Genomic DNA, 14,785 nt, shown 5'->3' on the forward strand with positions numbered 1-14,785 from the left:
GCTGGAAGTTGGAGGTCACGTTGAAAGGTGGTGATGTTTGAGTATTGAGGAGACGGGTGTTGGATTCGTGACTGGAGTAGAACATTGTTTGGTGGCGACGAAACATTTGACTGAAGTTGGCGATTGCTTGCTATGATGATGAAACTGGTTGGGTTTGTTGAAGTTATAGTGACGGTGATAATACTGAGCAGGTGACCGAAGCAATTACTAAAAGTCTACGTGGGTAGTTGCGAGTGTTAACTTTGTGGTTGCACCTATCCGAAGCAATTAAAAAATAATAATAATAATAAAATGAATAATAAATTAATTAATTAATAATAATAATAATAATAATACGTAAATAATAAATAAATCAATAATAATATTGTGTGTGTGTGTTTAGGACTTACGCTTAAAAACCAAATGGACTTTGGACTAAATGACTTGGGGACTGCACCTAATGCCTAATCCCACATTTGATTGTACTGAACGCACAAGGACTGTGGACTCCGATTTTCATGTCCAAGCACCACACATTTTAAAAAAATAATAATAATAATAATAAATTAGAATATAGAATTATTAGGTTTTTATTTTATTTTTTTACTTGTAATTTTGTTGTTTTTATTTTTTAAATATATTCGTGTAATCAAGCCTTCGAAGGCAAACTCTGTAACTTATTGGCCTTGTGCCATCATTTCGGCCTAGTTGTGGGCTTCTATATGTTTGTATATAATTTTCTAAAACAGGTGAGTGGTATTGACCCCGACCTGTCAAACAGGTCAATGACCACTCAAGTCATCTTTGACCCAAGTGTGTGTAAGCACAACTTGGGAAGGTACGTTTTCTTTTATCTCTCCCTTGAATCTCTTGTCAAAGGGTTATATGCCATTTCCACACATGATTAGGCTACTTAAACGAAAATCAATTTTAGCCTTTTGGAAATGATATGATAGCATGTTTAGAATTGTGATTTAACGTTAAGTTAATGCATGTTTATAACGTATGATTAGCAAACATGATTAGAATTCAAATTTTAGGAATGCTTAATAATTTTGCAAACCTGATCAACTTTAAACACATGCATGCATTTATATTGGGTACCTGAAACATACTTTTAGGGAATCTGCTACATACAAAAAAAAAAATTCTACCATCACGGTAAATCAAAATGTAGACCAACCTATGAGTAACAAACCTTTACCCTTGCATACAAGAGATAAATAAATTATTCCCGTAGTTGAGAACAATCTTTCAACTGAACATCTTCAAAATGCTACTTGTCCTATTTTACATAACTAAGCTTCCTGAAGGACAATTTCTGATGCATTTTTTTATCTCGACACGGGTGTGTAAAAATACCATTTTTTTTGGGAGGTACTCGCTACACCCCCAAATCTTTCAACTATTACCTAATAGTTGATCCAGAAACATGCCGCCCCGTTTTCATCTTGTTTGGGGGTGTGTATAGTCTAGGGGAATCTGACGTAAAAAGGGGCATGTACCTAGTCTCAGGAATCTGACTTAAAAATACTCAACATAAAGTCTTGAGAATCTGACTTTAAATTACTCATTTTCGTTGCATTCAAGTAATGCCATAATAAGGTACCCGCGCCTTCTATTTGGAGGGATAGTTGTCAGCGTCGCTACCTTCGTCCAAATAACTCGTGTATTCCAATTTAGTACTTGATGGGTGGTAAGGTAATGTTTATCAACGACACAAGTTTATTTGTTCAACATATTAGTGAATAATATGTATTTGCTAAATCATTCCACCATCTGGGTGCGAATGCCAAGGGTTTCTACAAACCCTTATATTTGATAAAAGTCTTAGGAATCTGACTATAAACGACCTAAATTATTATGTCTATATATGTGTGTATTTTGGTTGTTTTTCTTGATTGGTGTGCTATTTTCAATTTTCTTATTGCATGCATTATGTAAGTTTTGTTATAGAGATTCAGCCGAATTTTTGCTCACGTTTCTCAGGTAATTTCTTTCCCTATCTCTTTTGATACTTTGAGGACAAAGCATCTATCTGTTTGGGGGTGGGAGAGAAACATTTTGCAAAAATTAGGCACTTTTAGGTTATTTATTTTTCTTTAAAAAAAAAAAAAAAAAAATCAAAAAATCAAAAATTAGTTAGTCGTACTTAGTAATAAAGGTCTTGTTTCCTTTTATGTGATGAAAATTGTCTAGAAATCTCACATTAGCATTAGAATTATGATTGGTTCTTAGAAATTTGTGTTAATACGTATGCAATAGTTTTTATATCTTTTCATGAATATTCATGCAATGAGTGTCAATGACTGTACATAGCAGTAATTTTTTGGGACTCACGGTTAGAATACTTAAATTCCAAATCTAGTGAGAATCTAGCCAAAAAGCCTCAACATAAGTGTATCTGAGTAATGACCCAAGGATGAAGCAATTCCGAGTAGAAAGAAATCACACGTCCACTTGTTTGATCACTATACCATATCCTAGGCGAGAATTTAGGCATTCTTTGGACCGATATAGCCAAATAAAAAAAAAAAAAAAAAAAAGATATATATATATATATATTTCCCCTAGTTGTCCCCGTTGAGCCTTTATATTAGCCATTTTACTTTTCATCCATTATTTCCTTTCCCATATCCATATCTGACGAGCTCGAGAAATATGATGAAGAGCATAAACAAGAAGAGAAAGACCTATACAAATACGAAAATTCGTTCTATCAGTTGGCGCCGATTGATGAATCTAGTTAGCTGTGTCAAAACTAAGAAAAAAATAAATTCCATGAAAGAAAAAAAAAATTAAAATCAAAGTTATAAACTCCAAAAATAAAATCAAATGGAGTAGAAAAGCCAAAAAGGGCGAAGTATGGAACAGTTTTGAAACAGAATAACACTAGGTTTTCTCCAGTAATTATTTGAAGACCATATTTTCTCTAACTCATTGTTTTGTTATCCATTCCATTCCTTCTAAACCATTTCCTAAGCCCCGTAATACCTAATAAAAGTCCTCTAACTCAATTAGGATAGATTAGTGCGATAGTAAGTGGTAGACGTGATTGATCGACCTCGGCTTCTGACGTCATTGAGAATGTGAGGAAATGTGTGCCCACCGCATTAACTTTGGAGTAAGCAAAACTTGAGTAAAAAATATGAGAGAATTTGTGTTTCGACACATACCTGTGAGAACCTACTTAAGGACGCTCTCCAAAGGATCCAGAAACGGCCCTGCTTGTACATTTCATTGTAAAGTTCACTGCATACATATTCATATGTAGATGTTTTGATTATTGTACATTTATTAACGTAGGTTTCAAAGGAATTAATCTGCGTTCCCCGCTAGTGAGACGTATAGATATCTGATATCTAATTTAGGGAACAAACCTTTGTTACTGAGTCGTTGTAGTATAGGTGAAGTTTGTGGGTATCTTCCCTAGAAAACTCTCATGAGGCTAAAACTTGTCCACTAGGGAATTCCTAGTGGTTTAAGGCCTTGTTGCATATGGTCAATGCAATCGCACTCTGCGAAATGAGAATTAGCTTAGGACTACACATTTTTTGCCACTTATCTATTTTAGTGTCTCTTCTTTGCTTGAGGACAAGCAAAGTGCTGTTTGGGGGTGGTTGATAAGTACCCAAAATTGTGTTTTAAACCCCGCAGAGACATTACATTTGGGTCAATTACGTGTTTAATAAATGTAAATTAATTGTATTTTCATGTTTTCACAGGTTTCAATAGTCAACGATAAAATACACACAGAACCTGCGTTTTAGCATGAAATACAGCCGAATAAAGCTTGGACTTGAAATCTTCAGTATCAGCTCATTTAAAGCTCCAATCTGCCAGCAAAGCTCATGGACTCAAAAAACCATGAAACAAGTTGAATAATCCAAACTTGAGTTCTTGAGCTAGCCAAAGGAGTCATGTTCGGGTCAAGACTTGGTCAAACTGACTTGTAACAGTCCGAAAATCAGTAGAAAGTTCAAATGGTGACATCTTTCGTCTCCTAACTCCGATTGAAGCATATGACCTGTCAAAATGATCAGCGCAGAAAACTCTACACAACGATATATTACTTTTACAAAATGGACATATGGTTTGAAATCAGAGATAAAGCCAAGCACGTCACTATTCATCGAAGACAACGTAGATATTTTAGATTTTTTATTATTTAACTTTTTGTAAAGTCAAAAGATGAATAGTTCCGAATAGTGTCAAATAATGTTGAATAGTGTCAAATAGTGATTACTATTCCTTAAAGTCAAAAAGTTGAATAGTGATCAAATCTCAGTCGTTGGATCAGATTTCTGAGATTCGATCCACGACTAAGTCCATTCAACTATAAATAGAAGGGTCTAGTTTTAGTTTTTCTCATGGAATGGTTAGCATTCCATCAGTAGGAGTAGAGTAATTTACTGCTTTCCTAGTGTAATGAAGAATTTAATTTCCAATTTTTAATTAAAATGTTTTTAATTCAATTTTATTTTCTGTTAATTAGAATAAAACTTTAGTTATGTGATCTCAGAGCGGAAACTCTGCCCAAGTGAGAATTATATCCGTTTGGGGAGTTAATAAAACTCATGTGAGGGAGAATCTTCGTTGTTGGTTTGGTAAGTTGTTTAAGAAGAACAACTAGACCTATATCCTATCCCAAAATGATAGTTGGTGTAGTGTCTAGTTAGGGATCAAAGTGATGAGCTTAGAGATAAGTCATTGCTTTGGTTCCACTTGCTAGCATGTATGAGCTTAGAGATGAGCCATACATGTTAGGGATCAAGTTTTCTTCTATTAGACTTGTCTATGAGTTCTAGGAAGAATAAAATGAACTTATCAAACAACAAAACTTATTAAAATCATTGAGATGAAATATTTTGCAATTTTATTGAAATGTGAACGAAATGACAAACCCGACCACTGTTTTACAGCTAGATCAACAGTCTTCCACTTAAAAACCGAACCTGCATAACAAAATTTACACAACTTGCCTACATACAACATTTCCATCTTCCCAACAAATTCCAAAATGTACAATAAACTATCAAACATTGCAAAAAAAGATAATAATAATAAAAAAAAAATACTTCCATTAATTTTTAATTTACACAGCTTGCCTACATACAACATTTTCATCTTCCCAACAAATTCCAAAATGTACAATAAACTATAAAACATTGCAAAAAAAGATAATAATAATAATAAAAAACTTCCATTAATTTTTTGAGTGCACTAAGAAAACAAACTTCAAATTCCTTTTCATAAATTAAAAAGGTAAGACTCATAAATTAAACTGGAGGGGTTCGAACATAGCTAAAACTCATCCTCATTCGCTTCCAACTGAAACACCCCATTTTCCTGGATGAACTTAATAATATTGAGTCGAACACCATCAAGTTCATCTTGCGTGTATGTCTCCTTCAGTTCTAAATTTGTTATCTAGATGAGTCAAAGTACAACATGTGGAGTTACTATATAAGAATAAGGCGAAGTCGTTGAGCCAAATAAAGTGTTTGTCAAAACTTTCGAATACCTTATTTTCAAATGATCCAGTTGAACAAGTTTCTACTAAACTTCATTGTATAATACCCACACTCTATGCCACCTGGTTGATATGGGCCCTAACATATAGACTCACAACATATGTAAACATATACTTTTCAAAGAAAAAGACAATAATGTGTAGGATTTGTTTACCTTGATCTTGTCCCACTTCAGGGAACTCGTTTCCCATCAACCCTTTGCAATGTGAGGATCGGCACTTCACAATAAGATAAATGCAAAACATTTAATTCACAAGGTTTAGAGACAACCAATAGAAACTAAGCTACGTTCTATTAAGCGAAACATGATTCACTCCCACATAGTTTGTACATACAGGTTTTCACCTCACACATGGCTGCCAAGAGGTTTGAGAATAGATGCATTGAAAGAGAATCGAAGAAACTAGAAAGATTAAAGAAAAACACCACCAGGTAATAGGGGTAAACAAGTAGGTCCCTCATCAGACGATTTACTCCATCCATAAATTAACATTTTTTTATGGTAAGAATGATCAATGATAATCATCAACTTGACACATTATGAAACAAAAAGGAATAAGGTGGTTCGTAGTATCTTCAAAACAAAATTAATATGAATGGAAAACCAGGAAAAAAAATATCAATCATTTACTTCCTAAGTTGCACTGCAATAAAAAAAAGTAATATCAGAGAGGGTGTCCTTACCGGAGAGTTGATGTAGCTTGCCCCTTGCCCAAAAGATCCACGATGAGTGAGTGTGTGAAATACAATTACCCGTATTTACAACAACTCTTTAAATCCCAAAAGACCATTGAAATGTAATAATACCTGGGAACTTTGACCCGATTGAACTCCAGCAGCCTCTTTTCTACCATGACCACCCTTCACAGATCATTTGCTATCACCCTGTCGAAATTGCAATTCCTCAAATAAATTAAATATCATGTAGAAAATTTAGCTACAATTGACAAGTCACGAGAATGGATCAAGCTACTTTGTAGTGTCCTCTCCATTTTCAAGTAGAGAGAACGAGAGAGAGAGAGAGAGAGGGGGGGGGGGGGGGGGGTTACCAAGTCCAACATTTTTTTTTTTTGTATTATGTAAGACAACCTTGCAAGAAACCCAAAGAAAATGACGTAGCCGGCTTTGGAATATATGTTGTTTCATTTTTTTATGTTTCAAAAGAAAAGTAATCTGAGGGATAAATAAATTCCATAGTCTCTAACAAGTAGATAGATTCAAAAGAATAAAAAACACAATGTAATGAGAAATATTTGATTTTTCTGTTTCTCCAGGATCAAGCTTATATGTTGAGAGCAATGAACCGCTTATAGGATCAACACAGCAAATGTCAGACGAACTAAAATAAGAACCCACCTCAGTCCTCATCAAAAGCAATAACCTGCTTTCATTGTGATACAGAACCTTGCGGAGGGGGGGGTGCCTCCAAGATGGAATTTCAGCACATTAAGCCTTACTGTGGACCATCTCCACCTGTAGCACGACACAAATAGGATCAATGACACACATAATTATATAAATAATGAAGATGACTGATACTCACTAGATTTAACAAAAAAAACTTTTCATTGTCTATCTTAATTTACACATTTGAACTAAGAATTTGCAATTACCATTTAAGAAGTTCATAAAATACAAGATGAGAACATAACTACATAACTTTAATGGTTACATACTAATTAGCCACCAATTACAGATGAACCATACATTGGAACATAAGAATCACCACTCATGTTGTAGTTCCACATCTATTTCCTATAAAAAAAACAAAATATTACACTACAAAAAAAAACAAAAAGGCCTTGATATTGGAAGATTAAGATCAAGTTTGAAGACTTACTCTATTAATCCTCTTTTGTTGACGGCACAAGGATAAACTGCAACTCCAACTATATTCCGGCCAATTAATCTCACTCGATGCTCTTCGATTCCCGTTTCTAGGCCGGTCTTTCCTCGCATTCGCAAACTTCCTTCATAGATCATACAAAATATAAAAAATCCATGTTCTTAATTAGGCTTCACAACTTAAATTAATATAATCAAGACCAAGTCTCAAAATTTGATCAAACTTTTCTATCCTAAGTCATAAATTTACAATCAATGACCAAGAAACAAAAATATACATCAAACTAAACTAACAAGAGACAACAAAGAGTTTAATCACAAAGCAAGTACTATGGAAATTAATACCAATCTATTTGAGTTTGATTCAGTAAATACATAGTGAAGTGTATGTGTTGCAAAGATCAAGATCTCTTGTTCCATCATCACACTTGATGACTATCACTTGCATTGGTGGAAACAACAGTTAAAAGAACACAAACTCCAAGACTACAATAAGAAAATAAAATAACGACAGTGATTACCATGCCAAACAAAAATAAAATAAGCAGGAAAAGTGTAACGCCTCCAAATCCAACTCATATCTCAAGGACATGGAGATGTATCTCGAGGACTTACTCATCCAAATCCAACTCATATCTCGCTAATAAACTTGTGTGATGATTACTAACTAAGAAACTAGATTTTAAAGTTCCTATGGTTCCAAACAATAATTCTAGAATGGTACAAAATAGCCAAGCTTCATACTTCATACAATTTCAAGTCCTAGGCTGCTATAGGCCATCTGTTGGGCTGCTGCAGGCCACCCCAGACTAGTTCTAGGCTCTAACAGGTCGGCTGCGAGGCCATTTCCGACCCCATGCGCAGCCATTCCTTTTACTTCTCTGACATGTTGTTCACTAAGTATGCATATTACTTCCTTCATAAACCAAAAAGCAGCACCACCATAGACACTAAAAATCCAGTTTAGCAAGGACAGCAACAATAAATTCAAGAAACCATAGACAAATCTAATTATTTTATACATACTAGACCACAATCATCAACCATTATACACCACAATCATCAAACAACGATTGCCTAAAGTAAGAAACACCCATTAAACTATAGCTTGTAACCTTTATAATTAGTAAGGCACCAAGAAGGCATCTCGATGTACTTATGTTACTAAAGAAGGCTTGCGCTATTTTAACATCAAGTGCCCTCACAAACGACATCTAGATGCAAAGACTACAAAACACCCTGTCGTCAATCGACCATCTTCTCCATCCTAGACCTCAACAAGATGAATAAAAAACCCCATTAACACCAAGTCTGCAAGTTACACAGCCTGCAACACGAAGTCTAGAAGGTTGAATCTAAGTCCTTGGAAATTGGCTGCAGCATGGGTTCAACGAATTTATTGCTCATGTCAAAACTTTCATGAAGTGATAGAGCTTAGTATGTAGGAAAAAAAACGAATAAAGTGAACCTAACAAACCAAACCAGATCTAAAACACATCCACTCTAAAAAAAAGGGTTATATTAACAACCAAGAGTGACAAAAAAATAATGATCACATATGCTTTGAGGGACATATAATATAAGAAAAGCGGGAGGAGTATAATGAAACTCTGCCCATGTCGGTCGTATTCAAATTTTCCTTTTATGTCGGCTTTCCGTGCCTCATTGCTCATCATTGACCTTTGGATTAATGCTCATCCCACGCAGATGTGTGTAATTGATTTATAGCAAAATTGATTGGTCCCAATGAAGGAATAAGTAGATAACTATGTCAATTGCAAGAATGCCCCATCAGCTCAACTATATGTATTGCCTACAACTCTAGCTATGACCTACTACTACTTGTTCAATACACCTTGTTGTTACTGCCAATGACCTACTGTTGCTTATTTTGATTGATAAGTGTCTGCTAAAATTGTAGTGTGTATTGGTTATGATTGTGTAAAGTGAGAGACTAGTGAGTGTGTGCATGTGTACTGCCAAGTGTGTGTTGTTAGTGTGAGTGAGTGTGTGCCTTATTTTGTTGTGAAGTGAGTATGCTGATTCGTAGAATGTTGTCGTGAGAAGTTAGTATATATATGGTCTATTTGAGTGCATTGAGTGGGTGCAGTGGGATGATTGGCATCACACACTCTTGCACCAGTTAACAATGCCCACAATTATCCCACTACACACACAAGAAAAGTTCAAGTGCAATATGAACCTTCTTACATGTACAAAGGATCATGCCATGGAAAAATGACTCAATAATCCATCATAGACACACACACACACAAGTCTAGACCTAGAGAGTAGTGACTACCTTCCTACCATGGACACAAAGCAAGCCTGACAACACATCAAGCACGAGCAACACATACATGGACTAAAGTAGCTAAGGACACAAAGCATGCCTAATATTTAGAAAGAATAACTATCATAAAATAACTAAAAGCAGAAAGATGTAACACAAAAGTGCTTTCCCCACACCTGGTGGTACATAAAGAATGACTCTTTCTCACAGTCATGGTAATAAATATGGTCAGATTCGCGGCTACTACAAAATACAGAAGGGTCTTGTAAGGATAACTAGAACATCAAGTCCAGGTGAAATTATCTTTGGAGGAGAAACCCCAAGACTCTAACTGGCAACTCGATAACCTGAGGAGATAAAAACAGTGGACAGAAAAATTAATCAAACATTGACACAATCACACCCAAAACATGTATTTGCTGTGACGAGGACTAAGACATAGTACCAATCATAGCATATCATAGCATATGACTGCCTATAATATACGTATTAGAAAACTGAACGAGTAAAAATTGTAAGAACACCAACCTATTGATCTCATTATTTGATCGATACACTACAAAGTAAGCTATATGAGATATTTCAACTGCCATTATCAATATCATCCTCTCCCGGAACCAAGCAGGCAGGTGATACACCATACCAGCATTGCCCATACAAAACTGGTTTTGTTAGTTGAGAAATCAATGGTCTTTCACGTCTCGTAAGTGACATTCTAGTTCCCTATAGAAAGGACATTTTATCATTCTTAGATCTATTCCAGAGAAGGTCATTTGGTCATTCTTAGAAGTAGTCCAATAATTCAATTACGTAAGGTAATCCTAAATGATCTAACCTTAAAGGCCAAAGGCATAACTAAACATGCAATCACAAACAATCACAATGTAGTTAACTAAAGATGAATTGCAGAGAAAAATATATATTTCAGATTTCATCTCCACAAAAAAAAAAAAAAAAAAAAAAAAAAGAAAACAACAATACCATAGCATGAGGCTAACCAAGTCTGTTTACATTATATGTCGATAATGAGGTGTACAGCGTATTCAGCAGCAGCAAAAAAGTAGATAACTTTAAAGCTAGAGATGTGTCAGTCAAAAAGAAAGGTCAAGATATGTAGTGCATCATTGACTAGCCACAAGGTTTTCATTGAACCATCATTCACTTGTTCAAGTGGTAACTGTGAAAGCAATATTCACTATCATTTAAATAAAAGAAACACTTTTCCTTCAGGAGTTCAGGACCTCCACTCACTCATTAAGAGAGTACTTTTCTTATCTTGTTTTCTTGGCAATAACTTAGATGGTTAGTTTGGAATGAACGTCAGTTTCAGCCCTATTTTGAATGCCAATCAATTGGTTTAACTAGATACCCTGCACCATACATATTAGTATATTACAATACTCAACTACATGAATTATTCACAAAACCCCCGCCCAAAATTCGAACCTTATCACCAATCTAGTTAATACCTTTGCAATTCTGATTTTTAACAACCAACAACAACAAACTATAGCTTTCAATGCTATAATTCCACACAAAGTTAATTTTCCCAATTCAACAGACCAAATGAAATCCTAAATTCAGTTACCGAACGTTAAATTAAGACTTTTCTTACTGAAAATCTCAAATATTGATGTTTGAAGAAAACTATACATTTATTGGTCTTTAAAATAGATATGGGGAGTAATAAAGCCCCAACTTGTTGAAACTACACTTTAAAAACTTTTAAGTCACATCATGCGGTTCTTTGCAAAACTTTAGCAGGATGGTTAAACGTTAGTCGTGTCACAACTTATGTAATATGAGGTTATTCAACGGTAAATTAGTAGCCGTAGCCCTTCAAATTTGGTCTTGATTTTGAAATTTAAAATTAATTGTTCACAAAATAGGTATTCAATCAAGTAAACACAATTTAGGTATTACCATTAACAATGCACCAAGTGTTGATGGAGTGTTTTTCACAATTTTTTTTTTTTTTTTTTGGCTGTTATTTGATTTCCAATTTTCCATAGAAATCAACTCACTTATTGCATTTTCCAAAGATACACATTTCATTATTTGGACTTTTGACCTGACAAATCAATTATTGGGCCAGCTTTTCCTTCCCAATTAGTGCTTTATACTAAATTAGAAACCAAACAAAAGTTATAAAGAAAATAAAGAAAAAAATCTAAATTATCTCACCGTCCATGTGGAGGTGAAAACAAGAGAACTAAACCGTACCCCCGCATGAAATTTTGACTCACCCAAGTCAAAACCCCCAGTCATTCCAGATTTGGCATGTAACTTGATTCCGTTATAAAAGTACTACTATATGCTAGACCAGAGGCATTAAGAGAAAGATGAAAGATATCAATTTCATGTGAGAAGCACATGCATTAGAGAAACATTTTAAAGAGAGGAAATAAAGACAAAGAACCCCAGTGTACTACTATACCTTCCTTCCATTTCTTTCCTTTGAACTCCTACTTGTAGTTCGAAGTTGAAGGTGGCAAAGAAAGCAATGGGCAGAGAGGAGAACCATTGTTATGGTCTAAAACTCATAACAGTTTCCATACGCAAATGGTTTCATCTGCTTCTTCTTCTTTCAATCTTAGTCCACAAGTATCCATGGATTAAACTACTAGTATCCTCATTTGATTCATATTCATCGGTGGCTCTTGCACTAAATTGCAGGGAAAAATTAGTAAGAACTTTTGATGAAGATTATTTTCAGTAAAACCTCTTGTAATGACAGTGTTAAAAGGGGTCACAAAACTGGGAGGTAGCAGAAAATAAACACACTAGATTACATAAGTACCTCAAGAAATGAATACCACGATGCACATTGGAATTATAGGTTGAGTAATAGTTTATGTAAAGAGTCCAAAACAGCAGTAGGCTTCTGAGAAGTTGATGCATTATCCAAGTAGACCAGTTTCGACTTGTTCACATTCTACAACAAAACAAAACAAAACCATCTTAATAAATAAGCCACATACAAGCTTTAAAAACACTCATGAGCTGCTATTAGCATTTGTCTTAATTTTTTTCTATAATACACCAGCTCATTATACAAGCAAGCACATCCAATACTAACAGTAATAACAACACTTGGAAAATCAAATCACAACACATGGAGTAAATAGATCTAACAAAAAACCTAATTTTTTTCGAATCAAATAACTAATAACTATCAAGCAACCTTCTTTGTATAAAAGATACATCTTTTATCTGATAATCCAAAGTTGGACCAAACGAAAGAGCAACAACCAATTTTAAAAAATTAAAATTAATGCGTAAATTCGTTACCTTGAGTAGAGCGAACACTTGGTGGAAGAAGCAATGAATTGATACCCTAGAACATAGATCAATTTTAACTTTAGAAACTCGGAATCAATTTTGAACAATAATTTAGAGGGGGAAGAGGAAGAGAAGAAGAACAAGAAGGGGAAAGAACAAGAGGGAGGACGACTTACGAAGTGAGGAATCGAAATCTTAGCCGACAACACCGCTCCACTGGTTTTTCTTTCTTTTTAGGGCATCGAGGTTTAGATGAAGCGAGAAAAAGACTCATTTGAAGCTTTTCGTTATTTCTTTGTAGTGTGATTTTTCTTTTTCTTTTTCAACGTAATTCTTCCCCAACTCTAACGTATACTGAAACGTGACAAAATATACAAAAAAATGTTACATAATATTACCAACGGATATTTGTATTGCTAACGTATTATAAATGTTTTAAATTACCTAACGGATGTATATGTGTTACTAATGAAAAACCTCATTGGTTGCAAATTAGCCCAAATGGTGTAGTGTGTGACGGCAAAACCCATATAGTGACGCTATTATGGCGTCACAAATTTTCTGACGTCTATTTGGCGTCACAAAACAGAAAAAGCCCCTGTCACAAAAAAGCTGTTATGGTGTAGTGACGGTGGGTTTTCTCACTGTTGCAGGAATCCTAAGAGTCGTAGAACTGTAGAAGTTGTGGGGAGAGACCGAGAGAATAGCGGGAATCCAATTTGAATGAGTTTCGTACTGTGGATTTTTTTTTCTCGTATTCGACTATTTGGCATAAAGTCATAAACCACGGTAGAAAGTGGAAAATTTATATACCACTATTTATGTTTAAGGTAGTGGGGGATGTGGAGTACTCTCATGCTAAAAAAAAAACTAACCATGGTATATGGCCCAACTTATCCCACGGTTTTCATGTAACTGTGGCATATACTAGTAAACCAATGACCAAAGAAATTTCCGCCGTGGTATATAAGTATTTCCCACGGTTTTTGGAAGAACCGTGGTATAAACGTTCTTATTGACCATGGTATATGTGTCATTCTGTAGTAGCCACCCTCAAAACACTGGAAGTCGAGTCAGGCAAGAACGCGACCGCGCCCTCCCACAGACAATCTTGAGCGTGCCCACGCCCTTCACCTCCACAGCCACTTCCAGTTCTGATTTTTTTGTAAGTTCTTCTGAGATTGTTTCCAGCAGTTCTAGCGTATGGTTGTTTGATATGAAGTCTCCTCGGATCATACCGGAGCAGTCTTTCGAGGATTTGTTCGCAAGCGACACCTATGGGTCTTGGTTCCACGACTTGATCATAACGGCGGGATGGCAGCCTCTAATGGTAAGCTCTAATGAACTTTATTCTCCTGTGCTTACTTCGTATTTCTATGACCATTGTAAGTTTTTCTATCGTATGGATGGAGAACAAGTGTTCTCCGTTACCATTGAGGATGAAACAATGGATATAACCAAGTTCTTATTGGCGTTTGCTATTGGGATTTCTATACCTGCTGAGATTCAAAACTCATGGGACTATTTGGTTGATAATTTCTATGCCTACAACTATGAGTTTTTACATGAGACCTATGGGGCAGGAATTTTCCATGTAGAGGACCAAGGACAATATAAAGTAGCCCTTGGTAGTTTGTCCCTTAACGAGGGCATGGTGATGTTTTTTATCATGCTAAACATATTAGGGGAATGGCATTTTTCTTCTGCGAATGACGCCACTTGTGACATTTCCTTTGCTCTAGCTGAGGGACGTATGCTTTATGACCTTCCCCAGACCTTAGTGTCTAGTTTAGCCCTAGCCCATAGTATGAGGCATAAGTATGTTCTTATGCTTGTCTTAGTTTGTCATATC

At 35.3% G+C, this 14,785-nt stretch overlaps 1 long non-coding RNA gene across 2 annotated transcripts; it reads right to left on the bottom strand.

Annotated features, from left to right (window-relative positions):
* Positions 1-6,316: 6,316 nt before the first annotated feature.
* On the bottom strand, positions 6,317-13,187 carry LOC147524753 (uncharacterized). Of its 2 annotated transcripts, XR_015197196.1 has the most exons (7): positions 13,110-13,187; positions 12,943-12,988; positions 12,452-12,586; positions 7,354-7,483; positions 7,221-7,268; positions 6,870-6,986; positions 6,317-6,398 (listed from the first exon to the last, which is right to left on the bottom strand). It is a non-coding gene; the product is annotated as an uncharacterized LOC147524753 (long non-coding RNA). The 2 variants fall into 2 exon arrangements; XR_015197192.1 differs by lacking the exons at positions 6,317-6,398; positions 6,870-6,986 and having other exon boundaries at positions 7,079-7,268.
* Positions 13,188-14,785: the final 1,598 nt, after the last annotated feature.

The sequence above is a fragment of the Coptis chinensis genome, chromosome 1 (assembly GCF_015680905.1).
Source record: "Coptis chinensis isolate HL-2020 chromosome 1, ASM1568090v1, whole genome shotgun sequence".
In the NCBI taxonomy this organism is placed as follows: domain Eukaryota; kingdom Viridiplantae; phylum Streptophyta; class Magnoliopsida; order Ranunculales; family Ranunculaceae; genus Coptis; species Coptis chinensis.